The sequence below is a fragment of the Pteropus medius genome, unplaced genomic scaffold (genome assembly GCF_902729225.1).
Source record: "Pteropus medius unplaced genomic scaffold, Ma_sr-lr_union100, whole genome shotgun sequence".
NCBI lineage: Eukaryota > Metazoa > Chordata > Mammalia > Chiroptera > Pteropodidae > Pteropus > Pteropus medius.
In genome coordinates, this window is record NW_024344240.1 from 18,437,269 (window position 1) to 18,464,016 (window position 26,748).

At 36.6% G+C, this 26,748-nt stretch overlaps 1 long non-coding RNA gene across 1 annotated transcript; it reads right to left on the reverse strand.

Annotated features, from left to right (window-relative positions):
• Positions 1–19,446: 19,446 nt before the first annotated feature.
• On the reverse strand, positions 19,447–25,779 carry LOC120607281 (uncharacterized). Its single transcript, XR_005654117.1, has 2 exons — positions 23,165–25,779; positions 19,447–22,542 (listed from the first exon to the last, which is right to left on the reverse strand). It is a non-coding gene; the product is annotated as an uncharacterized LOC120607281 (long non-coding RNA).
• Positions 25,780–26,748: the final 969 nt, after the last annotated feature.

Consider the following 26,748-nt stretch of genomic DNA (forward strand, 5'->3'; position numbering starts at 1 on the left):
ACCGCATTTATAAAGCCTTAGGAACTCAGATATTCTAAAGACACATTTACACACACACACATACAGCCTTTTGTAAAAGGGATATTACTATGTAAAAAAAAGTAATGTGAGGCTTATTCACAGTTCCCTGTCTCTTTCCTATTAAGTTAACACAAAATAGAAAGAAATAAAGATAATACCACTCTGAGATGTACTTTTTTACAGCACGTTGTTAATGGAGCAGTTTACCACCCCATCCTCCAAAAGAAGAAAATATATTACCAGTAAAATGCAGTCAGACTCTACCCCAGAAATAGAAGGGGTGTGAGACCAGTCTTTTGGAAATATTTACTCATATTTATCTATGTTTACTGTATTAAATGCCAAATTCTACAACTGAGTCAACACACTCTGATCTCTCATTGTGTCCTTTTAATCACTTACTCTCACATAAATAGTTTAGGTTTCCAAATCTCTGCCATTCCATCATAAATACGGCTCATTCACACATATTTTATTAAAACACTTCATGCTACTTCTTGGATTTCAATTACCCAACAGAAGGTGCATTGAATTTGCCTGGGAAACAAGGACAATATCTGTTTTTAAAAATGTATGCATTCCTTCCTCTCCTCAGAGTGTTTTAGACATCTAAGAAAGTCAAACTCTAGGGGAAAATATAAACAAGCTGCTTGGAATATACACACAATTACATATCCTATTTGCAAAAACTACTGCCACCACCTTGCCAGGCAGAGTAAAAAGGAAACATTTATCCCCATGTAACTCACACAAACTTTTTTTTTTCTTCATCCTCACCCCAACACCTAAATGGTTTAAATGATGAATACACTATTTGGCTGAAACATACCATGATTGCAAGTGTTAAGCTTCCAAGTGTAAAATGGTAATATTGCATCCTGTTTTTATTGATACATGACGCAGTAAATATTAGATTGATCAATAAGCCTCACTGAACATAATGACACCAAAATTCTAAGAATAGCAGAGCAAGAGAATATATTTAAATAATTATTTCTGATGATGGGAAAATGTATTTAATTCCCTAGCAAACAAGAGACTTCATTGTATAGTCATATGTATCTGCATGTACACATGTACATATATATCTCACATGGGGCCTTCACCTAGAAGCGCTTCATAAGTTAAATAAAATTATTACATAGTGTGGCCAGAGAAAAAAATTCAAGATTTAGAATCAAACAGACATGGGTTAGAATTCTGTACTTGCTACTCGTTAGCTGTCCAGTTTGGGATAAAATATGTTACCTCTCTGATTCTCTTTTGCTTTCCTCTAGTATAAAGGAGAGAAATGCCTTTCTTATAAGACTGTTAAGAAGATTGGCTTGTACCTGGCATATGGTAGGCACTAGAGGAATGAAAGCTATTAGCATTAATCATGTAATTACTTAATTCATTCACGAGACACTGAGTTCCTAGTCTCTCCACTGCACTCAGCAATCATGAGACCCCAGATATACTTGAACTTAGTGTACTAGGTACACGTTTCAACTCACAAAATGTTTTCTATTGCTCCATTTGATTTACATTCTGAACCCTGGTCCTACAAATCTGGGTTCTTCCTCCATCTTTTCTCTGGGATTATGCCATGACTTAGAAGGTAATATAAAGAAAAAGTATAAATTCACGATTTAGTGAAGAACAAAAACAAATGACTTATTTTAAAATAACATGATGAAAACTATTACAGTGGGATGATGATACTTTGAAATATGAAAACCATCTCTTCTTTAGAACCCTTTGTTTTTGCCCCATTTAAGCTACGTGATTCATTGCCAAAGGGCTATTATAGCAAACTTTAGAGTTTCAAAAGCTTAGGCTAGGCTCTAAGGAAGTCAGGGCATAGAGAGGACAGGATGAGGTTAGAACTAGATTCCCCACACACTTCCTCCCACCCTGCACCCATCTTACCAAGTACTGAATGACATTTTCTCAGTCTAGGGAGGAAGAAGAGTCAAAACAGAGGATGCCTTACATACAGCCAGGCCTGCAAGAAGGGCCCATGTGCAGAGGAAGAGAAAATGACAGGACCTCCAAAGGAGATTGAGAGGTCTAATAATGGAGGAATTTGTGCTTCACTCACTCATAGAGCCATGGAGAATCATTCAGATCCCAGAGAAGAAATATCAGCACACTATATCAAGAAGGACCAAATCTCCAACAGCCTTATTTAGTTAACAGAACAGTGTCGTGTTTCTGAGAGTGATTGAGAAAGAGGCAGACCTTGGCACTCTAAATTTACTTATTGCCCAGCACAGCCTGGGGACATATATTTCTGGAGGGCACTGAAGCAAGGAATTTTGCTAACTCTGAGAGGCTTTCAAAGGTTTATAGCCACTTGTCTGGACTGACAACCAAAGGAAAAGAGAAGACAATGAGCATCAAGTAAAGGCAAACAAGAATAGATAATGGCCAATGACACATTCCCTAATGCGAATGCTTTAGGTCTATATGAGCCATGTAAGTCGCATGGGTTTAGACATAACCCCAGAGAAGAGATAGGAAAAGTATCCTGCTTTCCCTGAGCTTACCTATACAACAAGGGGCACAATGAGATTCAAATGTAAATTAAATTAATCAATAGAAAAAGACCGTGTGAGCTGAAGTATGTACATATTGCACTAAGGCCAAGTTATGTCCAGGGTCTCATGTTTCCAAAGAAAAGAGGTGGGAGGAATCAGAATAAGATCGCTTGACTTTAAAACTGAGGATGAAAAGGAGTTCCATCTGGGATCACGACTGCTCTGGACAGAAAGACAATATGTGCAATGGTACAAAGGCAGGGATGGCAAGTTTCAGGGATAGCAAGTAATTTGGTGTGGCTGGTCTTAGGGAACAAGTTGGGGAGTGGTAAGAGGCCCAGCTGGGAGGGAAAGCCTGGGTCAGACCATGAAGACTATTATCCAGAATGTTCTAGTACTTCAGAAGGAACATTCTGGTAAGTGTGTATGGAATGATATGGGAGGTAGGGGTGAGGGGCCTAAAATTAGAGGTCACAAGTTCAAACTAGCCCAGACAGTAAACAAAAAGAGAACTGAGCTTAAAAAAAAAGGCACCCATAACACCTAGGAGGAACAAATATTAAAGAATAGGCAGAAATAGATTTAAACAATCTTTAGTTCACTAAGGGAATCTGGTTGTGTATTTAACTTAAGTTTTGTTTTTCAGTCTGGTTGTGTATTTAATTTAGGTTTTGTTTTTCAAAGAAGAATAAAGACCCCAAATCATAAATATTATTAGAAATTCTTCTATAAAAGATATAAAATTCCAGAAATGGCAGAATCTGGCCCCCAGGACTGTTCTCTCAGACCAGCTTTAGAGGCTTAGGGAAAGGAAGTCCCCAGTGACTACTCTAAAGTGATAGGGAGTTGGGGCACAAGCCTTGCTATTGCAGCTGTATGATGGAGCACGTTAGCACCAGCTACATCTGCGTTAGTGGATAGAAAGGACTTGGCTCTTCCTGGCCTAGTGAGGGCTGGGGTCTAGGGCTCTGGAAATCAGTCTTGGATGATGATCCCTTGCCTCTCACTCCAATATTCCTTCTCCAATTTGTCAATGCTGATGGGGACTCTGATTTTTGGCAGAGTGTTTGGATATGTAAGATAGAGACTGCATTTTTTCAGCTTCTTGAAAGTAGATGTAACCATGAGATTAAATTCTGGTCCATGTGATATAAGCAAAGTACCATATGAGAGCCCCTTTCCAGGAGCCTGCCCTGAGAGTAGAATGTGTGTGTGCTCTTTGCTGTTTCTCTAAGTCATTCTCCAGCCTCCTTTTGAAACACTGAAATGATTATCTTGGTCAATAAGGTCGAGGCTATGTGGGGTGAAGTATCAAGATATAAAGGGAACATGAGTCTCTGACACAATGGAACATTATGCCACTTTTGGTCCCACCATCAATCCAGACTTTCACATGAATTAGAAATAAAGATCTGTCTTGTTTGGAATTTTTTTTTTTTTTTTTGTCATTTACATCCATATAATTCATGTGGGCAAGTCCTGTCCAGGGCAGAACATGCACTGGCCAATTTTTGACTTGAGCCCAAAGAGTCAAGCTAACTGCCACTTGGTGTGTGACTTCTCCCTGCGGTGGAGTGGAATGCATCCAGCTCTCATACCTTGAAATATTTGAATCATAGAAAAAAATTCCCTTAGTCTGATCCCATACTCATCTAACGACTTAATTATAATTTAACTTCTGTAAAATATGTCTATAAGGAGGGGATGTTCTTATCCAAATATGAGAGGCCCTGGTGCCCCAGGCAATTTTCATTACATATTTGGTAAATTAGTGTTCTGGTTTTTACTATGCTCTCCAGAATCCCATCCCAGCGAGCCTAAGCCTCCCATTGGACTAACCAAATCAAGTTTCTGCAAATTCATAGGCTAGTTCCTAGATGGTATAAACTCACCAAGATTATGACAGCCTTTTAAATGTCTTTGGATAGTCATGCCACCTCTCCTACCACCTCTCTAAACTTGTCCCATGCTTCCGTTTTTAAATTTAACAATCACAGTCACAGTGGGACACAAACACCTAAACCGATTAAGAGTGTGTGGTATTTGTTATGCTAGCTCTCATTAGCCAAGTACTTATGATACTCTAAGAACATGGGGTAAAAACATGTATTTACATTGTCCTGTATTGAATTTTTATATGCATTTTATTTTTAGAATGTATTTAGAGATAAAATTATAATGAATCAACTCTGCACAACTATGATTAAAAGATTATTCTGGAGTCCTGCTGTCCTGAGTGTGATTACTAGCTTTACCACTTAGCAGCTATGTGATCTTAGGCAAGTGATTTTGTTTCTCTAAGCCTTAGTTTCCTCATCTGTAAAACAGAAAAGACAATGGTACTAGCTCATTAGGTTCTTATCAGGATTAAATTAGTATAATATATACAAATCTCTGAGAATAGTGCCTGGCATATACTAAATGTTACTAGCTATTATTCTTTTGAGGATTGAGACAATCCTTTCAAAATAGTGTTCTGCCTGGTACAATATGTGCAATCATTATATGTTGGTCATTGCCATAATTATTAGCCAAAGTCACTCAATGTACCCTTCTCCTTATCTAGCCAGCAAGGGGTAGTGATGGGAAAAGCAGCAGGGAAATAGACTCTTGCTGCTACAGCAGCTGCACTGCTAAACACAGTGTCAGCTGTTATTGAGTCGTCCTCCCTGATAAGACAGGCCTTGATACTGCCCAACTCTAATAAGGGAGGAGAACTATCTCTTATGAAAGACTTTTAGAAACTCAGAGTGAAAAGCATCCCTCTCCACTTTCCTTCCTTAGTCTTGCCGGAGGAACAGACGCAGCTTAAGGCAGGCCCAGGAAAGCTTACCTAGTAACTGACTGGCTCTAAACAGGCTGATACTGCACAAATCTTATAGAGAAGCAACAGCAAGCACTCCTCATGACCATGGAAATCAGGCCTTGCCAGCACGGTTTCTTTCCTCTCTCTTCTATAGAGCTAAAGGTTTGTCTTCTCACGATAGGTGATGATGCCCTTTATCATGTCCAAGAACTTCTGGACATGATACCTCAAAGATCCAAACAACTTGTAGAAAAAAGCCTTGCATATATTATGAGCTAAATAAGTATTTGTAGAATAAACCAAAAAAAATGAGGGGGAGGGGGACACATACAACTTGCATTTTTAAATAGAGTTCATTTTAAGAGCAGTTTTAGGGTCGCAGCAAAATTGAATTCAAAGTACAGAGATTTCCCCTATACTCCCTGCTGCCACACAGACAGGCATAGTCTCTTCCACTATCGATATCTCTCAGAGAGTGCTACATTTGTATAATCTATGAACCTACATTGACACATTGTTATCATTCAAAGCCCATAGTTTACGTTAGGGTTCACTCTTGACAGTGTACATTCTGTGAGTTTGAACAAGTGTATAACGACATGTATCTACCATTCAGACAGCCTGAGCCCTCCAGTATGGTTTACTGGCGATTCTCTTCTCCTTCCTGCCAACTCCTGATCTTTTCACTGTGTCCATGGTTTTGCTTTTTCCAGAATGTCATATATTTGGAATCACACAGTGTATAGCCTTTTCAGTTTGGCTTCTTTCACTCAGTAAAATGCATTTAAATTTTCTCCATGTATTTTTATGACTTGAAAGCTCATTTCTTTTTAGCACTCAATAATATTTCATTGTCTGGATGTACTACAGTTTATTTATCCATTCACCTACTAAAGAACATCTTGGCTGTTTCTAAGTTTTGGTAATTATGAATAAATCTTCTATATGTACCTATGTGCAGGCTTTTGTGTGAACATAACTTTTTAGCTCATTTGAGTAAATACCAAGGAGAGCATTGCTAGATTATATGGTATGAATATGTTTAGTTTTACGAGACACTACCAAACTGTCTTCCAAAGTGGCTGAACCACTTTGCATTCCTACCAACAACGAGAGTTCCTATTGCTCTGCATCCTCATCAGCATTTGATGTTGTTGGTGTTCCAGATTTTGGCTGTTCTAATAGTTGTGTAGTGATATCCCATTGTTGTTTTGATTTGAAATGCCCTAAAGACATATAATGTTGAATATCCTTCGATATGCTTATTTATTATCGGTATATCATCAGTATATCATCTTTGGTGTAGTTTCTTTTGGCTTTTTGCACATTTTTTAATCTGTTGTTTATTTTCTTATAGTTGAGTTTTAAGAGTTCTTTGCATATTTTAAATGTCTTTTATCAGATATGTCTTTTGTAAATATTTTTCTTTTAGTTTATGGCTTGTCTTCTCATTCTTTATTAAAATTTATATTCCAATATCTATTATAAATATTTTCTTCCCTTGCAGAAAAATCTATTGCTTTTACTTTTTGTTGGCCATGAAAAGAACATTAAAAAAAGAAAGACCACAGTGAAAGAAAAAACACATTGCAGACACACTCAACTCAGGAAGTACAGAACAGTTGTCACTGATCAAACATGTATAGTACAGTTTGCTGGGTCAGCTCTTACTGGATGAGAGCATATGACAACTAACTCAGAGTATGGGAACAATATGTGATCACAGTGTCCTGTAATAGATTATTACATATGTTTCATTTTAGGAATATATTTCAGAGACAAATATCATTTTGATGAGTCAACCAAGTAAAATCTACAATAAGGAAAATATTCTAAGTGGGTGGGGAGGGAGTTTTGGGAACCCCACTTTCTCCTGAAGTGTTGTCCTTCCAACTTGAAACAAAGGCTGACTGGAGAAAAGCAAATGGTCTTCAGGTGGGCCTGAAGATCTCCTGAGACTAGATAGGGATTTATCTTAATTTGGTTAAGGAATCCAAGAGAGCATAAATCCCTGAATCTGTCATAGAAGAAGGATATTCTGGGTCTGAAGTGGTTCCTGTGCACTTCGCTAAAAAGCATGGAAATTTCCAACAGAATATTCACAAAGGCATGTTTTGTTTTCCCTCAATGCATTGTTCCTGACATGGAGAAATTGTTCATAAAGGTATTTTAGGTATTGCCCAAATCATGCAGGGGCCTTGAAGGAGATATCTGCCTCTCTTATGCTGTGCCAAGTGTCAGACACACACATTCACAAATTTAAAATAGTTTAATATAAAATATTGAGCTCTGATATTAAATACAGGCAAAACACTTATGGAGGTCCCTTTTTGATTTTGGAAGTATCAGCTGTTAGAAGAGTCAAAGGTTCGAGATGCTGCATTTGGGAGAGGCCATTTCCTTTGGCCATTCTCTCTCCAATCCAGCATGAGGGAAGAGCAAGTCCAGAAAATGAATACCAAGTCCAGAAAATGAATACCAAGGGTCTTCTATCTTTAGCAGATCGTATACTCATATTATCATAATGTCACAGAGGCCAACACAAAAAGATGCATAGTCTCTCCTCTCTCAGACTCAAATATAGAATCCTGGGTTAAATACGCTTGATGAGCTGGCCTTTCAACTGAGTCTCCAAACTCCAGGCTGGAAATCGGCCCAGCAGAGAATCTTGATACACACACTTTCTTTGTTCCTTTCTTCCTATAGCTCATCAAGTGGAGGAAACAGTGAATTAGAGTACAAAGGCATCTGGAATTGATTGCATCAGATTTTAAGAAACTTGCATTTTAGGCCTATACTCAAGAATTCATGCTGACCCTTGTGCCCAATATTAACAACCATAAGAAAGGCTAAATATGTTCTTTCGATAGATTATATTTGTAGTATCATAATATAATATTATGTTTAAGTCTTTAAAAAGCACACTTAGTCATGGAGTATATATTAAAATGTGACCTTAAAGTTCATGAGTTCAACTTCTTTTTAGAGAAAAAGAAATTGGATTCAATAGAGATGATTTTCCTCAGCAAAGTTTTGATAGGTAAAGTTCTATCCAAGATCTTATTGAAGCTAAAATACATGATATAATAGACTCGTGTTGCTTTTGCTATTTCAAATCCATTTACCCTTCTTTTGGTTCCTCAATTTTTCTTGGGGGAAGCCACCCCCCAAAAAAGACATGTATATACTTCCTCAGTCTACGCCATTCCAGTAGAGCAAATAACACAAGCATAAAATAATCAGCATACAGCATTTTCTCTGATCGCAATAATTGGTTTAGAAATAGGAATAACCCAAGTAGAGCAAAAGAGACAAAATAATATTTTGCTGATAATGTTGAAACAAAGGTCTTTACTCTTTCCATTCAGTTGAAGTACAAGGATATAAGAACCAGAGACACGATAGCTTTCCTACGCCACAAAAGGTCAATCTATGTGAGAATGAAACCATCACATAAAGGAGAACAGAAAAGAAAATATCTTTTCCTAATTTATTTATCAAACCATGCCTGAAGCCAGACTGAGACCTTGAGTTTTGGATACACTGAGCCAGTAAATTCCTTTTTAACCTAGTTTCAGAAATCATTGTTGAACTTTGTATTCCTCTGCTCAGAACATCCTTCTCCCAGACAACCACACGGTTAGCTCTATCTCTTCCTTCAAATCTTTACTTAAATGTCACCTTCTCAACATTTCTTGACTTTCATGTTTAAAATTGCAAATCCCACCTTCGACATCTTCTATCCTCCTTCTCCCTTTGTTTCCTCGGTAGCACTTATCGGCATCTCATACTTTACAGAATTTTGCTTCCTTCATTGTCTGTATTTCCACTAGAATGTCAGCTCAATGAAAGTGCAGATTTTTGCTTTGTTCACTATTATATTCTCAGGCTCTGGAATAACCCCTGACATAGAGTAGGCACTCAGTATATTCACTATATCTAACACATTGCCCATAAATTGTTTTTGTTTTAAGTATTTCGCTAGTGGTCATGATAAGGACAGTGAATGACCACAATGGCAAACATGAGAAGTTACAAAAGTGTCAGAGCTTGATAATGATCTCATTGTCTTTCTTTCTGATGTAGATTCTGAGTCCCAACTGAGCAGGTTACCTAAAATCTCAGACCTCAGCTCTTTCTTCTAGAGCCCTGAAGTTTGACTTGTCCTTCTTTTGGTGCTTATCTTTCAAGAAATTCCTCTCTTTATCAAAGAAAAAAATTAAGAAACACACTAGGTGCTGTGTTATCAAAATTGAGTTATTTGTGCTTCTGAGCACCCATAAAGATCAGAATAATAACTTTTCTGATTCTTAAAAGACTATCTCTTAGGAATTTTCTCACAATCTTCAAGAACAAGAAAGAGAAATGAGTATTTTCCATTATAAAAACCTATACCTCACTCACCAACTTTCTAATGGCTAAGAGGAGAAAATACGTAGAATGCAGCCCTGCAAGATGCCATTAATATCTTCCTCCTCCACAGCACCAGGACTGAGTATAATCATAGCTTTATTTGTCCTTTCCCATGTTCTTTCCTGTGACTTCAAATTAACATGTAGGCCCCAGGAAATTCTCTAAACCCTATCCTGTAGTCCAAAGCTAATTGTGCTATATTACTTTTAAACACTTTTTAATAATTTTTTTTGAAATATGCCATCTCTTTGTCCAAATGAAATACTTAGCAAAACCAGGCTAAAGAATAATTTGTTTTGCTGTGAGTAGAATTAAGAGCGATAAACTTGCAGCCTCAGTAAAACTTAAGCACTACCTTTCCTTTGTGAGAGCAGATTTGAACACACAAAAGCCAAATTTTTCTATGAGAGTTTATGTCCTCAGCTAAGGTGCAATTGACAAGATAAAAGCAGACTAGTTAATTATTATTTCCTGTCATTTTCCACTAGAATTTATTAACAAGATTATTAAGTTAGGTGTGCAAAAGAAAACCAAATAAAAATGTAAGAAGATATCACTAACCCGCCAGCAGTAGGGCATGGATTTCTACTAGCGGGTGTGGTTTCCCACTAAACTCATCACATGTTTCACCTAGTGTTCCTAATTAACATCCTCATACATTTGTGAATTGACTGGCTAAGATTAAGATATAATCAGAAGACGCTTGTTTGGATGGGCTTCTGACTCAAAACTTTGGTGTCACTAGAAGCATGATATAATACTCTAAACATTTCAAACTTAACCAACATTTTGACTTTTGTAAAGCTTTATTACTCACTTTAATATACAAGCCTTACATTAGTGCTCATTTTTAAACAGAAACCTGACCATTCCCCTGACTTCCTACAATGTAGATAAGAGTCTCTAGGGGCTACCACCTGCTGGAGAAGAGTGTGTTGGGATTAGAGGAAAGAGAGATGAATTCAACAAGGGGTGGGGAGGGTCTTGGATATTGGATAGTTTCTGAGAAGAGATGGGGTAAGAATCACGGCCAAGACTTTTATAGATATTGGTGCATTCATTCATTAAGTATTTAGTATATGTTCCTGTGTTGGGTACAGGGAATACAATGGGGAGCGAAGTGGTCCAGATCTCTTCATTCACAGAATTTAAAGTGGAAGAGACAATCCCTACTCAAATGATGCCAAAAATCTGTGTGAAATTATAAACTGTGCATCTTTTAGTACAAGAGCTATGATGGTGTTTAATCTAACTAGTGTAAGAGTGGGAAACAGGGAAGCCTCCCTGAGAAAAGATCATGGAAGATTTCTGTGCAAAGTAATTTTGGAGTGAGATCTGGAGAATGAGTAACAGTTGTACAACTAATTGCAGCTGGCAGACAAGCTGAAGAGGACACTGATGGCAAAGACTGTGGTTGGCAAGGGCAATCAACTGAAAAAAAAGCCTGTGTGGCTGGAGCACAGAGAGATGGAACAAAGATCAGCGGCAAAGAGGTTGTGGGAATTATCCAAGGAACGACAGTATACGATCCTGGCTAGAGAAAAACCCTATATGGCAGAATACAGATCGAACTGGAAATAATGATTAAGGCCCTTCATATTCTGGAAGAATATACAAAGCAAGTTAGAGAGTTTGAACTGTATTCTATAGGCAACAAGAAATCATTATAGGCATATAATGACAGGGGTCAGACCTGTTTAAAGATGACTGTTCTAATTACAATATTCAAATGGATTTTGGTGAAGAGAGAGAGTGGGAAGAACCCATGAAGAAAGGAATAATAATTAGGGGAAATAATAAATAAGGGAAACAGCCAAATGAGAGTGAGCAATATCTTGAACCAAGGCAGTGGGAATGGAAAGAACTGAGCAACTGTCGAGATACTGTAAAGTAGAATCAACAAATTTGGTGGCTAATAGCATGTGGATGTAAAGGGTATCGGGGGAGACAGAGAAGAGAGGGAGCTCCAAATGATTGAAAATTGTTTAGATTTAACACTTTTCTCATCAGAGTTCAGAAATAAGAAGAGTCAAAGGCTTTGAGGAATGTCAAATTTTTTCAGCTATGACATCTAGAGCAGACAAGTAACTAATTCTGATAAGCTGGCATTCTTCAAAAGATGTGTTTGGAAATAAAAGCACACAGGTCAGTCAACCAACAATGTTTACTGGGTGCCTTCTATGTATCTAGCATTATTTTATACCCTGAATATAGAATTAAAAATTAGACCTAATTTTTGTCTTCATGGAATATGACTTGTTTATGAGAGATAGTTTGCGAAAAACCCACAGGAACCCAAAGGTAACGTGATTAACCCAAAAATAAATCATAAAGAAATGATATATAAATGAGACAACAGTTCAAAGAATTTTTCATTATCTGATATAAAATTCTCAGAGTTTAGCATTGTGAAGGTTAAGGCTTTCCTGTTAGGAAAGACATTACAATGCAAATTCAAGTCACCAACTACCATCAAAGGAGAGGTAGAATTTAAAAGCTTCCTGTGAATTTCATCCAAGAATATAGAGAACACAGCAAAAGACAGGATGAATAATAGATTGTTATTCTTTGGAAAAGAGATAAAAAGAAGACATAGGGAAATCCTGCTAGCCAGGACACTTAAACATCATGACCCTTCATAAACACTCAAAGTATATATTCAGTTTCAGAAAAAAAAAAAAAACAAATCTTTGCCATTTTTACTTTTAAGTAGGTGCCAAAATTATGTCATATTAGAGCAGCAAGAGTGCTCAGATTCTCAAACCCTAGCATTTTTTAAAATAAATAGATAATCAATAAAATATAATATACCAACTAAAATTATCTTCATAATAAAGGAACAACAAAGGGCTAAAGATTTTTAAAAAATCTGAAACCTAAAATAAAATCAATAAATTTGATTAATTTAAAAGCTAAAAAACAAACATAGATATGTATACACATATATCTACATATGCAGATATGTAGATATATAAAGATTACATAAATAGATAAATAGGTAGATGACAGGTGATAGAAAGATGATAGATGATAGATAGATAATGATAAAGAGATAAAATTAAGCCAAAATATTATTTAAAAAAATTAAGCAGGAAATTCGATTTAAAATGTATATATCATGTAGCTTGTCAATGAGTTATTAAATATCTGGTCTATTTAACTAGCTAATGCTAAAGTTACTTGGAAGAGTAAATATAAGAAAATGTTGAAAACTAATTCTAATAAGGGGGCAAAAATAAGTTTACATAACTAGTAACTACTTAAATCTGCAACCACTGCAGATTTACATAACTAGTAACTACTTAAATCTGCAACCACTGCAGATTTAAAAAACTGTAGATTAGGCAAGCAGATCAATGAAATTAAACAGAGTCCAGACATAGACCCAATAATAGGAATTCAATAATTGAAAAAGGTTAATTTCAAACCAGTTGTAAGGATTGATCAATGTCTACATAAATGGCATCAGACTAATAAGAATTCATTTAGAAAAATTAAGTATAATCACTACAGAAAAGGATCATTTGATTCCATTGATTTTGTTCTAAGATCTTTTCTTTGATGTTATTAGTGACAATAATTGTAAAAAATCATAATTTTATCAATACTCATTAATTTTCCTGAATAAATTTTCTGAAATTAAACTATTTTTTATTTTTCTTCAATTTGCTATGTAGCATAATTAAAACATTTCTCTAATTATCATTTTCATTTTTATCTTATTGAAAATTATTTTGAGACCAAGATTTTTTTCTCATGTAAATCTTCTTTTTTTCAGTTATTGCCATTCTTTATTTAGACTTTCAATACATATTTTTTTCTTTTTCTTAAAGAAGTCCCTCCAACATTTCCTGTAATACTGCTTAGTGGTGATGAACTCCTTTATCTATTTCTTGTCTGGTAAGCTTTTTATCTGGCCTTCGATTCTAAATGATAACTTTGCTGGGTAAAGACATCTTGCTCATAGGTCCTGGGTTTTCATCGCTTTAAATATTTTGTGTCAAGCCCTTCAGGCCTGTAAAGTTTCTGTTGAGAAATCAGTTAACCGTCTTATGGGCATTCCTTTGTAAGTAACTAATTGCTTTTCTCTTGCTGCTTTTAAGATTCTCTCTTTGAATTTAACCCTTGGCATTTTAATCATGATGTGTCTTGGTGTGGGCCTCTTTGGGTTCATCTTGTTTGGGACTCTCTGAACTTCCTGGAGTTATGTCTATTTCCTTTGCCAGGTTAGGGAAGTTCTCCATCATTATTTCTTCAAATAGTTTTTCAATTACTTGCTCTCTGTCTTCTCCTTCTGGTACCCCTATGATGTAAATGTTGTTATATTTGATACTGTCCCAGAGTCTTCTTAAACTATCTTCATTTTTTTAAATTCTTATTTCTTGTTGCTGTTCTGATTGGGTGTCCTTTGCTATCCCATCTTCTGTGTCACTAATTCAAAATTCTGTTTCATTCACTCCATTGATTCCCTCTAATGTATTCTTCATCTCACATCGTATTTATTACTTCTAACTGGCTCCCTATTATGTTTTCTATCTCCGTTTTTATGTATTTTATCTCATTGAGTTCATCTACTTTTCCACTAAGTTCCTTGAGCATCTTTATAACCAGTGACCTCTGTATCTGGTATATTGCTCCTCTCCACTTTGGTGAATTCTTTTTCTGGAGCTTTGTTCTGTTCTTTCACGTGGGACATACTTCCTTGTCTCCCCATTTTGGCTGCCTCTTGTGGCTGTTTCTATGTATTAGACAAGGCTTCTAAGTCTCCTCATCTTAATAGAGTGGCTTTATATAGTAGGTATACTGTGGGGCCCTTTGGCATAGACCTGGGAGGGATCCAGCTGCAGGCCAAGTTCAGCCGCAATCCACATATGGCTGCCACCCGTGCTGGGCTCATAGATGCCTTGAGAGGCCAAGTCAGAAACAGAGGCTGGCTGCCACTAGTGCAGGACCTGGGGCTGCTCAGCAAGAAGTACAGGACTCACCGAGGCCAGTTGCTGCTTTTTGGGGTTTTGTGAGCCTTTGAAGGATTTCATAAAAGTTTGCAGCAGGAGCCAAGACAGCCCTTTTGTATGGAACAAATCACTAGAAGTGGCTTGAGTGGGCCCACAAATTGGGAGAGGCAGAGTCTCAGAGAATCCCCTGGGCAGACTACCTGTGTTATCCAAGTTTATGGTGCCTGCATCTGCAGCCTGGGAGGTGGGAGGGCTCAATAAAGGAACAATGGCTTCTGCCTGCATCTCTGTCCAGGAACAAGCTGTCCCTCCAGCACTCACCCTGAAGCCTGACAGCTCAGCGCCTTCCTGTATGTCCCTGGTGCCCCTCGTGCAGCTGCCGCAGCGCTGGAGCCCCCAGTCAGCGAGTCTGTCAGTGAGTAAGGCCAGGGGTGGGCCCTTTAAGAGGGATGTCTGTGACTTCCTCAGCCTTTGTCTCAGTCAGCCACAACCTTCACTGGTTTTCACAGCCAGAGATTATGGGGACTTTTCTTCCCGGCCCTAGAATCCTGAGCTGGGTAGCCCAGTGTGGCCAGGACCCCCTTGCTCCTCAGGTGGGGAGATGGCTCTGCAGCCAAGAAAACCCCCCAAATTCTCGATCGCCACACACAGTTGTGGGAGTGGACCATTTTGCATCTCCACCCCTCCTACTGTTTTGAGGTAACTTTTTATTTGAGGTGACCTAGTTGTAGGGCTTCTGTTCAGCCAGACCTCTGGTGACTCCATGTATTGGTTGCTCTGTAGTTTTCTTATAATTTTGGTATGGTCACTAGAGGAGGCATGAACATCCATCACCTTCTATACCATCTTGAATCCTCCAACCTCATGTAAATCTTATAATGGCTTACAGCAAATTGTTTTATCCTTATCAAATCTTATCAATTAAAACTTCTGCCACTCTTGGTTTTCTTCTATGACCATCATTTTTATCAAGTTAAATTTTTCCCAAATCAAATACTGCAGGCATAAATTTGTCAAGAACATATTCTTCTGGAAACAACTAGTTAACAACTTATTTTACCATGTGCAGTTGTAACTGTCAGCTTTAATTTGTATTAATTACAAAATGGTGGGCTCAAAACATCCTATATTGAATTCCTGTCACGATTTATACGCAAATAATTGCAGATGGATTAGAAATTGTATAATATGTACAAATAATAAAATATTAGAAAGAAAACATAGGATATACATATATTATATATATTTTATATAATATTATGTATTATATATTTATATATGTGTATGTATGTATGTATATTTATATATAAAACCTTGGAGCAAAAAAAACAAACAAACAAACAAAAAAAAACAGCCTTTCCATGAATAACCCCAAAATCTGAAACCATTAAGGAAGTTTGAATTCCTTTACCCGTCCCAGATGAACCATAGCACAAACATTTTTCAAATATTCCATGGCGGGTGATTTAGGGGTCTAAGAGTCAAGATTTCTTGCCATGGGAGAGGGTGGGAGTAAGAGGCTGATTAATAACAGATGTAGGTGGAGACAATGGATAGTCAAAATTCTGTAGAAACTATATGTGGAATTGGAGCTCTTAAATGATTTTCAAATATGTTTATTGTTGCTAATATAATATACAGCATCCCAATGTAAAAATTTAAAATATCTAAGAAGTTTAGCGTAAATTAAAAACACCCATTACCTGTAAACATACTTACAGAGATAACTACTGTTGATAATTTGACGATTATCATTTCAGGTCTTTTTTTTTTTTAATTTGTTCATCTTTTTACTTATTGTCCTTAGATGCTGGACTCAGACACTGTAAGTCCAGGGTTTTGTTTTATTTTTAATGCAAATGCAACCACCCTCAGATACTCTCTCTCTTTCTCTCACGCATGTAATTTTTTAAAAATGGAATCATAATATACAGAGTTGATCTATCTAGTTTTATGGATTTAAATGTCATCTGTACATATCTGAGCCCACTTCAAAAAGAGTTGGAAGGAAAAAATTGAGACACTCGTCAGTGAGTATATATTACTATATACTGGCACTTCTAGGAATTTTTTTCTTTTTTCCTCTCTGATTCTATTTTCTCTTTTTTCTCTTTTTCTCTTTGATATTAAAGAAATATATGCTTCCCTTAGGAAACACAGAAAAGTACAAAAAAAAAGAACAATCACCCATAATTCACCACATAAAGCCAGCCACTAAAACTTTTGATGAAGAAAGATTTTGTATTTAATAGACCCAGAGAAGCTGTGGACAGCAATCTTGTGAAAGCCAGAGTTCAATAAGAAGGTCCCAGCACCATAAGATAAATGTAGTAGATAGGAAGCTATAGACCACACACCAGTACTCTTTGACAAATAGGATAAGAAGGAAACGAAAAATGGCCAGTGACTTTTTCTTTTTTTGAAAAACATACTGTTCAAATTTAAAAAGGCAGAACTCTGAGCAGAAGCCACAAGATGCCAGTTACAGGATAGGCAGATCCATTTCTGTCGGCTCGGATAAGCTTATAATTTTGATCTATAAACCTGTACAACACTGTGGATTGGCAGAGAAAGTCTGAAAGTGAAAATGCCACACTAAGAGGCTTTATCATCAGATTCCTCCCACCTCGACTCTTCCCCTTAGATTTCCACTCAAATTGAACAGACACCCTTGGGACATTTCAAACCTGAAGTATTTGTTTAAAGGCCAGCATTGGAGTTGACTGTTGGAGAGACAATACAAAAAGGAAGATTTAGCAAGAACTTCAAAAACTGGTTTTATTTTAAGCTGGAAAGGAAGGAAAGTGTCTCAAATGGTAGCACTAACAACTTCTTTAGATAAAAATGATGGAAATACTGGAATTGTGGAGAACTTCCCACTCAACTAAACACTCTCAGATTTTAGAAGTAGTTAGAAGGGTGCATAAAACACCCACTCTGTGGTTCTGCAAAAAGCTTAAGGTAGAGATCAAACTTTCTCTGCGAAGGGCCAGATAACAAATATTTTAGGCTTCACGGCCTATCCTAAAGCCTCTGAAGCAACTACTCAACTCCGCAGCTGCAGTTTTACACTACGAGCATAGACAATGCATAAAAGATGGGGGTAGCAATGTGCCAATAAAACTTTACTTTTTGAACATTAGCATCTGAACTTCAGAGTATGTTCATGTGTCACAAAATACTCTTCTTTTGATTTTTTTTTCCCCTCAGTCATTTAAAAATATAAAAATTCTTCTTTGTTGGTGGTACGAAAAGAGGTGCAGGCTGGCTCCGGTCCATGTGCTGGCCAGTAGTTTCCTGAACTTTGGTCTAAAAGCAGAGTTTCTGCTTCAAGTTTACATTCTAACAACATAGATAACTGGAGAATCAGGAGGCATTTATTTTATTTTGTTTTGTTTTATTTTATTTTTTCTTTTCAGTCATTTTATATAGAGAGGATTTCTGCTTAGGTGAGTGAAAGTGGTCTTTGTGGTGGAAGACTCTTTGGACTTTTGGTGGCCAGCAATTCGGCTAGGATTGGGATAGGACTGTGGGGTGGAAGGTGCAGGAGCACAGAAAGACTTCCCTAAGGGCTGAAACCCAGGGCGTGTCTCCATAGAGTTGGCCTATAGCATCAAAGGAGAGAGGGGTTAGAAAATGCCTCCCTATCCCATTATGCATGCTCTACTTTCCCGGTGAATCAGGCCAGTGATAATATTAGCAGCAGCAAAGTCAAATTTAATTCATAAGATCTTTTTTTGCATAAAGATGAGGCCCTACATTGTACACAAACAAAAACATTTCTCAGATCACCTCCACATTGGTAGTCCGTCTTTGTTCACCTGTGTGGATAGGCTCTTATGCAAATTCTGGCAGCCAGTTCAAAATAATCCTGAGCTTAGCCTTGATGGATTTATTTCTCATTTACTACAGGCACTGACCACTTTATTGAAGAGAGAAAAATACCAGCTCTTCCACAGCTGCTTGCCCAGGAGTCCTGGGTCTGCCTGGCAACTAGCCTCTTTGCTCCCTCTCCAGCTTGGGCCTGACATTACCTTGCCATTGAATAGTCCAGTGCAAGAGTTCAGTGCAGGGTTTGCACTTTCCCAGCCATTAGCCAGCTGCCAAAGCATTTCATTATCTTAGGAGTGTTTTGTACATCAAAGAGAGCCTCAAACAGTGTGATCAAGTGGAAGTAACAGCGCCTGGTCAACATTATAACTAGCAGCATTTTTTTTCATGGATATAATGCCATCTGGCACCCAGGAACAGCGAAGGCCAGTGATGGAAAAACCCTGTCGCCCTGTTTTGCTTATTGGTGTAACAGTTAATCCTGATAAAGGCCAAGGCCCCAAAGTAACTGCCCTGTTATTATCGTACGTATCTATTGTCTTACACAGGCCTAGCTGCCCTGAACCTGTGAAAGGGAAGGTTGCACATGAGATTGCCTCAGGGGAAAAATATCCAATACAGTCTTTCTGTTTGTTTAAATAAACACACACACACACACACACACACACACACACAGGGAGGGGACACAGATTTAAAGCCTTCTCCTTTCCAAACTTCAAGACTTTCCGGGGAAACATCAAGTAACTGGCTTTGAAATCCCTGCACTAGGCTCTCTAATAAGAGCTTAGTATCTTCTCCTGTATCGACTTACTTCTGATAATTTTGAAAAATCTCTCCAGCCTTCGATTCTCAGTCAGAGACCACCAACCCTCCTCCAAATCAGAGACTTCGAAGCTGATTTCTGGTAACGAATTTCTCATTGAGTCTTTTATTGTTCTCTTTCAATTAAGAAGAAAGAAAAAGCTTTTCTGTAATGGCAGCTAATAGAAAAGTACTGAATAAATTCATCTGTAGTACACTCAAAATCCTGCTTTATGGGTAGCTGATTTTCAATTGGCAAATTAAGAAAGGCAATACCATGCGTATCTTATTGTTTTTATTTAGACATCAATCTCCAAAACACAGAAGACCAGAACACAAAATGAACAATCTCCTTCTTTGCTGAAATGAGGACAATGATGGGGTTTATGGTATTTTTTTTTGCATTCTCAAATGTGGTTGCCTCAATGAACTGCAACTGTTTATAAACTCTTCAATGATTTTTCCACTCATTACACAAACTCCTCCCCCTTCCTATCTTCCACTAATGCCCTCCTCCTGCCTTCCGTCGCTGCAGGAGGAAAAGCCTAAAATTTTGAGTAGGATATTTCCTTCTTTGGGTTAAGTTCACATGAAGGGAGGGTTTTGCAATTGCCACATAAGCAATTAAGGTTTTCAAAAGCATGGAAAATTTCTGGGGCAATTGCCACCTATACCCGTTATAAGAATCTAGATGACTTTAAACATAAGCAGACATCACCTAATAACCAACTGGTCATTTGAAATTTCCTAAGAAAATCCAACTTGATCTACTTTTTTCCACTGTTTTTCTCTTCACTGTCACATATTGTAGTAGAATTATAATATGCATATGGGACTAGATTGTTATTTTAGGCTGGCATAAAAACTGAGCTCAATACTTGAAACTAATGAAAAATAATAAAAAGTAAATTTTAAAAAACTGAGCTCAGAGAAATGAAGCCCCCAGCAGCCAATATTAAGAACAAAGTTCTGACTCAATATCTTCAAATAATGACTATTTTCCTCACTTATTTTCTTTCTCTAAGAATCAATGGAAAATTTTTTAAAATGAGCCAGAAAAGAAAGTGATTAAACCTTTGGCAAAGTGAAAAAAAGGTACATGATAGCCAAGTTTCCAAAACCTGGTGCTCAGATATTAAAATTTGAGTTATTTATTCACAATATATGTGTCATGCTTCACATTTTAAAAAATATGTAAATCACTTGCTATAGAAATAAAGGTTTGCTGGAAGAAATTTTCAAAATCGTCTTTTGTAGGTGAAGAAACATTACATCAACAGTTCAAAGTAACAGTTAATGGCAGAGCTTAAATAAAATTCAGGACTTCTAACTACAATGTATTGCTTTTGCCATGGCATGTATGCATTTATTCATTCATACATTCAGCAAGCATTGGTTGACTGCTTACCATATACCAGGTACTGTGGCAATACTGAGAATACTTTTTATAAGTATAAATAAGAAGAGCTCCTACTTTCCAGGAACTCATAATTGGATAGTAGAGACAGGCATATAAACTAAGAATTGCAACAGAGAGTGACAGATGCCAAAGTAGAGGAGGCAGTACGATAGTGGCAAAAAGAAAAAATAGATGACTTATACCCGAAAAGGTCATCGCTATTCTGACTTATTCCTAATGTTAAAATAGTGACCTGCTATTATGTTTAAAAGTCAAGTAAGCCTTTGTCCTTAAATTATCCTAGATAGAGAATCAATTACTTGTGGCATGTCTTAAATTTCACTTTAGTAAAACTTAATATGTCTTGTGCTTCCTCTAATTATTCTGGATTTGTCGATGTATAATTATAAAGAAGTGGGGCTCTGTGGTTTCCCATTTAGATTGTTCTAAAGTGACATTCACTGCAAGATTTGGCCGACATGCTAAGTAGCTGAAATTTGGAAAGCAGTGGGCAAAAGGAGACTAGTTCAGATGAGAAAATTACACATAATTTCTTTCCTCTCATTTTGTGAAAATCTTAGACCCACAGTTGCTAGGGATTAAAAAGAACTTAAAGCAAATTTCTACATCTGCAACATTTTTTGGTTTTTTTGTTTTTTTGTTTTTTTGTTTTTTGAATTTTGAATCTAAGTCCAAGATTTAAATTTCTAAATTGACTATTCTATAACAATTTCCCTGTGGAATTAATTCCAGTCTTAAGGGCCTGTTCATTGACATCTTCCTATAGTATTTTGCCAGCCTCAAAAGTTCATTCTATTTTTCCTACCAACAGGTTAATGTTCCTAAGTGGAAAGTTAGTGACTATCTTTAGTTGGTGCCTGATTTTGTGCAAAGGTGATAGGTAGAGAGAGGAATGATATTATGTTATAGTGCTTACTTTGAATCTAACTTGATAAGCAGACAGAGAAGACAAACTCTCAGTCTGCTTGAAACACAGTGTATCTTCCAGAATCTCTAATATACCAATCTACCATTCTCAACCTAGCAAAATCAGCAAGTTAGAATAATATTCTTATATGATAGAATTATCTTTATTTTTTTTCTAAATAAGTTTTAAAAAGAAAAAAAAACTCAAACTGGAATCAGTTGGGAATAATAATATCTTAAATATTTTCCCCTTCCCTGGTTCTCTCTCTTCTGTATTCTCTTTCCCTTTCCCTCTCCTTTGTTTATCTCTGTCTCTCTCTATCCTATATCATAAAACTAGAGGAAAGATGGGCATTTAAGGAAAATAAAAGGCAGATAAGACCTAATGTACACACTGTAAACTAAAATTAATTTTAGACTGTGGTAAAAAATATAAGCGTTGATTTGAGCAAAAGGAGCCGCAGCCCAAGAGACACAGATTCAGGTAGCAACCTAAATTGCTTTCTCCAGAGACAAAGGGGAGGTCATCTTTTATAGTTAAAGTCTCCGCCTAGGTTCCTAATTAGGTCCAATCTATGTAAACGAAGTATCAAAATTTGTACACTCCTGATTGGTCTGAATCGTGAAGTCCTGATTGGTCAGCATCATGCATCTTGATTGGTTATTGTAAAGCATTGAATGGAGTGGGTCTTAGTCCATTGGTCAAAGGATGAAACCAGGAACTCCCTTATAATAGTTGATTCAAGTGACTGTGTATTCAAGCTGAGCATAGTGTAGGAAGCCGAGAGTTCCATCTTGTTTGACCATAGGGAGTCCATTGAAGTACCTAAATTCCTTCTTGGGGATCACGTCATATGAATCTTTCTTCTTAGAGTCCACAACATAAAGAAAATAACATAACCTACCATTATCACTGGTATAGTGTCTTTACTAGTTTATAAAATTTTTTTCTGATATATATAATAATAGAATCTGCCTCTAAGAGGTGTTGTAAGATAAATATGCTAATAGAACTAAAAGAGTCTGTAATAGTTCCTGACGCATAACATACTATCAGTAAATATTTGTTGGTATTATTATTATGCATGCTAATATTTTTGTCACTTCAAAAAAGTACAAGTAACTATACTTTATACGACATTTGTTGAAGATTTACTATAAAAGATTTGCTTTTAAAATGATTTTGAATAATTCAAAATTCCGTGGAAAAGCAGTCACAACCTAACTCTGGCCTACTTCTCCAGCCTTTATAAATGCCACTTCCCATTCTGTCTATCTGATGTACCCGACATAATGTCCAATTAGCCATTCCCCAAGCATGCCTTATAGTTTCATGCCATGCTGCCTCTGTATGCATGCTATTCTTTACGCCTAGAATATCCTCCCCTCCCTTTCCTTCCAAATCCATCGTAAAGCCTTCCACTTCTTACCCAGCCAGAATATACAGCAATCCTCCTTCTTTGCAGTTTCGCTTTCCAGTTTTACTTACCTGTGGCCAATTGCAGTCCAAAACATTAAATGGAAAATTCCAGAAGTAAACAATTCATAAGTTTTAAATTGTGCTCTGTTCTATGTTAGCATGATGAAATCTCATGACATTTCACTCCATGCCATCCAGGATGTGAATCATCCCTTTGTCTGGAGCCTCCATGATGTGTTCACACTCTCCCATGAGTCACTTGGTAGCCATCTGGATTATCAAATTAACTGTCAAGATATTGCAGTCTTGGGTTCAAGTAACCCTTATTTTACTTAATAACATCCCCAAAGTGCAAGAGTAGTGATGCTGGCAATTTGAATGTGCCAAAGAGAAGCCATAAAGTGCTTCCTTCAGGTGAAAGGTAAGTATGTATAGAAAAAAACATAGTATATATAGGGTTTGGTACTATCCTTGGTCTCAGGTATCCACTGAGGGTCTTAGAATGTATCCTTTGAGCATAAGCAAGGACTACAGTAACCCTTTTCTCTACTTGCAAAGGGTATTCTTCATCCTACATGCTGGAAGACAACCTTCCTTCTATTAGCCATATCCCACTGCATGGAAATCCTTTATTCAAGAAAATTCTTTATTCACAGGCCTGTGATCTCCTTCAGGGTTACAGTCTGTGTCCTACTGGAGAATATTTTCAGTGCCAAGTGGAAGGTCCTCACATAAGAAGGCCTCCTTCATTGTTTGCCAGATTTTAGCAAATATATTTCAAGCAGAAAAGACTAGACCTATGAAATATTACTAAGCTCCTGGTTCAGACTTGAGGACAGAAAAAGGCTGTTCACTTGGTGTCCTTAGACTTATTGAATGTAGTTTAATGTAGATACCAAAAAATTTCTCATGTAAAATTCATAATTATAATAACTATGCTCCAGCCACTATTCTCAGATTCATGAATATAAACTCATTTAATTCTCAAAAGAAGCCTATTTGTTATGTTCTATTACTTCCATTTTATAGATTAAAGAAAAGGCAGGTGCAGAACAGAGAGGTTGAGTCTTTGCCCATGATCATACAGCTAGGAAGAACTGAATGCAGAACGTGACAGCAAAATTTGAACCCAGGCAATTTCTGCGGTGCCAGATTCTCTAATCACTACCATATTTTTGAGGTTAAAGAGACTTTAACACTTATCATAGATAATAAATAGACTTTTTCCAATAATTTAAGAGGCGTTAATAGGGTTGACAATGACAAGTTTTAAATTTTTATTTTTCACTAAAACTAACTACAGACATACCAGCTTTCATTGACTGAAGTCATGACCAATACTGAAGGTATTTTTCAGGTTTTCTCTAATCTAGCCTCATCATTTCAATTCTATATTTCCCCCCACTAGTTTCACCTATCTCCAATGCTCGACATTTACCACCCCATTCACCCGCTTCTGCCAGCTGCCCTCAGAGAAGCAGGCTACTTCAGAGATTGCTTACCCTGCTTGCCTCGTCCCCCTGTCCTCTTACCCTCGTCAGCTTTTCTTCATCACTTTCCATAAACCTTCTTTTAATAATATAGTGATAATAACTTTTTAAGTTAATTTTCACATTACATAACTTTTTCCATCTTTTTACTTTCAATCTCTTTTGTATATTTCAGGCATTCCTTTTATATATAAAACCTATAGATGATTCTTTTTCTTTTTTAATCCAGTCTGACAATATTGGTCTTTTAATTGGAATATTCAGTCTATTTACATTTAATGTAAGTATCAATATGATTGGGTTTAGGTCTACCATTTTGCTATTTGATTTTTATCTTACTACCTGTTCTGTATTCTCTTTCTTTTGATTATTTTTTTATAATTCCATGTCCTCCCTCTATTAACTTGGTAGCTATACATTTTCTTACCATTATTTGTTACCCTAGAGATTGCAACATGCATAGATAACTTATTGTAGCCTAAGATAAATGAGTATATTTACCTCTTACCAGACAATGCAAGAATTTTAGAATCCTTTAACTGCTTTCATCCTCTCGTAACACATGTTATTTGTAATACATTTAGCCCTATAAGATATTATTATAGTTTCATATCAACATTAAATCTTTATCCTTTTCAAGACTTTAAGTCTGTCCTGTGTTTTTGAGTTTCCATCTAGAATAACTTTCTTCTCTCATAATAGAATACATTAGTATTTCCTTTTGTATAGTACTGTGGGTACAAAATTTCCCTGTGCTAATGGGGAATACCTTTATTTCATGCTCATTTTTGAAGAATGCTTCTTTAGCTTACAGAAACTCTTTTGCAGGTGTTTTCCCAGTATTTTTAATATGTCATTCCATTGTCATCAGGTTCCCTTTTTTTATGTAGAGAAAAATAATTTAATAAACTTTTTATTTCTTGTTTCTACTTTGATGGTAATTTTTCCTTTTTTCTTTTTTTCCTCTAGCTACATGATGCTTTCTCTGAGAGCGTGCCTTGGTATAGTTTTCTTTCTTTTTATCCAGCATGGAGTCACAGATATTTTTCAGGAAAATGTCATCCATTGTCTCTTCAAATGGTGTTTCTCCTTTATTATTTTTCCCTTCTTCTTTTGGAACTCTGTTAACATACAGGTTAGAACTTTTTACTAGTTTCCCTATGTCTTGTACACTGTGTCCTCTGTGTGTGTGTGCGTGTGCTTATATTTTTATCTTTTCGTGCTTTATTCTGCATATTTTTATCACATTTATCTTCCAGTTCACTAATTCCCTCTTCAATGTGTCTAGCCTCATGGTAAGCCTGCCCATTAGGTTCCTGATTTCAGTCATATATTTATTTGTTTTAGAATGTCCACTTTGTATCTATTTTATAGTTTACTGTTATCTGTTGAAATGATCAATCTCACATTTTATTAACTCAGCTATAATAATCATATTTACTTTACAATTCATATAGAAAACTCCGTTTTTAAGATTCCTGATGGGTTCCTTGTACTGTCTGTTGCTTCTTTTGATTTTGCACTACACTGTCTTGATTTCTTATATGTCTGGTTATTTTCGACTGTCATATATTGTACATGAAAAATGGTAAGAGATTATTTGAGACTAAGATGTTACCTTCCTTCAAAGAGGATTTTGTTTGCTTGACAGGTGGCTAGGGACACTAGCAATCCTGGATTATCCCAATTCAATCATAAAATAATGTGATTAGAAGCTGGGCTTTAATACTTTCAGGGAGAGATCTATTTCGGGACCATCCTTATTCATGGAGTGTATCCCTTTAGTTTGGAGTCCCAACCTAAAATCTGTGCATTTACCAATGATTCCATCTATGGCAGCATTGAGCTACTTTCTCTCAGATCCAAGAGTCTCAAAAGCTCAGTTGATCTTCTCAGCCTATTTAACCTTCAAAATTGGAGATGCCTCTCAAGTAAAAGCACTCCCAAATGCAAAGCTCCATCCTCTGGGCTTCCTTCTTTTGTTGACTTGTTGGCTCTCTGGTGATTTCAATGGTTCTTTTCTCTTAAAATTTTTTCTAGATTTTGTAGTTTTCTTAGCTGGAAAAAAAAAAGGCATTGTTTAATAATGTGTTTGTTTTCACATATGTAAATTTAAAATATTTATATTCATATTTCTTGATTGTTTTTCCTATCATTCATAGA